The sequence below is a fragment of the Grammomys surdaster genome, unplaced genomic scaffold (genome assembly GCF_004785775.1).
Source record: "Grammomys surdaster isolate TR1022 unplaced genomic scaffold, NIH_TR_1.0 134, whole genome shotgun sequence".
In the NCBI taxonomy this organism is placed as follows: domain Eukaryota; kingdom Metazoa; phylum Chordata; class Mammalia; order Rodentia; family Muridae; genus Grammomys; species Grammomys surdaster.
In genome coordinates, this window is record NW_021604592.1 from 2,527,006 (window position 1) to 2,529,276 (window position 2,271).

Below are 2,271 nucleotides of genomic sequence, written 5' to 3' on the forward strand. Positions count from 1 at the left end.
AAATCTTCTGCCGGACAGTGGTGGCACATGCTTTTAATCCCAGCACTTGGGAGGCAGAGGCAGGCAGATTTCTGAGTTCGAGGCCAGCCTGATCTACAGAGTGAGCTTCAGGACAGCCCGGGCTATAAAGAGAAAGAAACCCTGGCTCAAAGAAAAAAAAATCCTCTTGCTTTTGCAACAATCCCCCGGCTCTGCTTTGTTCACTCAGGGGGTCTCTGGTAAACTAAGGCTCACTAGAGTCTTACATTACCAGGTTGGGCATCACAGGTAGGCACCATGAGGAAGAGGAAGTGAAGGAGGAGGAAGAGGAGGAAGAAGAGGAGGAGGAGGAGGAGGGATAGGGAGAAAGATAAGGAGGACAGAGAAGGAGGAGACTGGAGAACAGTAGGTATCCATGAGTCTTGATGAACTAACAGCATATACCAGAGCGACAAGCCTCCCCAGGACACCAGACTGCTGGAGCAGAACTCAGGGAATTTCAAACAGCAAGTATTTGGGGAGCACAGTTGAACCAGTAGCTAGACTAGTATCAAGATATTTTGATTAGGGGTAATCCCTCAGCAATTACACAGAGCCTATTAAAGTATAATAGTTTGAGTCTCATTTATTTAAAGTTAGATGAGAATTAGTTTAATAAATATTATTTTACACTGTGAGAAACCTGTGGTTGCCAAGACCCATAAATACAGATGCAATGGTCAGCAATTTTATTGCCAATACCTCATAGTTGCTATGCATTTAAAGTCATGATGTGTAATGCAGCAAAATGTTATCATGATGTAAAATAAGAATTCTGTTTGCTTTTAAATTTTATTTATTTATTTATTTATTTATTTATTTATTTATTTATTTATTTTCAAAAACACCAGTCTTTATTGGCCTCGGCTACTTGAGGGGGATGAACCGGGAGGAGTGGGTGGCACCAATACCGGGCCGGCCGTGCTTCACAGGCTTGTAGGTGATAGAGAACTCGCCCAGGTAGTGTCCGATTATCTCTGGTTTGATCTCCACCTGGTTGAAGGTCTTGCCGTTGTACACGCCCACCATGCTGCCGACCATCTCAGGCAGAATGATCATGTCCCTCAGGTGGGTCTTCACCACCTCGGGCTTCTCCATGGGCGGCGCCTCCTTCTTGGCCTTTCTCAAGCGCTTGAGCAGGGAGTGCTGCTTCCTCTGCAGGCCGCGGTTTAGGCGCCTTCTCTGTCGGGCGCTGTACAACTGCATCAGCTGCTCATAGGACATGTCCAGCAGCTGGTCGAGGTCCACGCCACGATAGGTGAACTTGCGGAAAGTACGCTTCTTCTTCTGCTCCACTTCAGCCATCTTGGCGGGTGCTCGGAAAAGCTAAATTTTATTTTAAAATTTATGAATGAACTGTAAAAAAAATGTGTAAGTATACATGTGTAGCTGTATTTTACTTATTTATTAGCTTTATTGGGTTTGTATATCTCCCGCCTTTCTCCACCCTTATTCAACACTAATCCCTTCCACCACCACCACCAACACTAGGTAGGAGAAAAAGGTTAGAGAGGAAAGGGATATAGACCTTTTTAGACTATTTCCTGTTGATGAGGGCTGTAGAGTTCCTTGGTGCAGTTGTCAGAATATCTTCAATCAACAACCAGCAATCCATCTATAGTAAAAGCAGCAAATTCAACAGCAGGACCCACCAACAGCAACAGCAGCACAGCGATGGAAACAGCCATCCCAGGCTTTCCCAGGCTCTCACTTTTATACCCTCTTAAGAGTCCCCAGGCCGGGCAGTGGTGGTGCACGCCTTTAATCCTAGCACCTGGAAGGCAGAGGCAGGCTGATTTCTGAGTTCCAGGCCAGCCTGGTCTGCAGAGTGAGTTCCAGGACAGCCAGGGATACACAGAGAAACCCTGTCTCGAAAAACCAAAAAACAAAAAAACCAAAAAACCAAAAACCAAACCAAACCAAAAACAAACAAACAAACAAACAAACAAACAACTGTGGACTGTTTCTTTTTATCAGGATCTGCCACGGAGAACAATGGAACACGCCTACAGAAGCCTCCTTCTAATCTCCTGCAGAAGATGTCTCTGCATTCCCAGCCACAGCAACCACCACCCCAAGCCAGCTGCCCATGACCAAGCCAAGCCAAACCACTGCGACAAGCCAAGGACTCTTTGTCTCCCTTTCCCCTTCGGCTGTGGGCCAGTCCAGCCCGTGGTCCACACTTCATTCTCAGAAATTCTACGGTTTCTAGTGGTGCCTGGGTGCCCAAGAGCCTGAGACTCAGACGTCCTC

At 46.5% G+C, this 2,271-nt stretch overlaps 1 pseudogene across 1 annotated transcript; it reads right to left on the bottom strand.

Annotated features, from left to right (window-relative positions):
- Positions 1–853: 853 nt before the first annotated feature.
- Positions 854–1,338, bottom strand: LOC114617125 (annotated as a pseudogene). The gene has a single exon (XR_003710740.1). The product of XR_003710740.1 is annotated as a 40S ribosomal protein S15 pseudogene (transcript).
- Between the last annotated feature and the right edge of the window lie 933 nt (positions 1,339–2,271).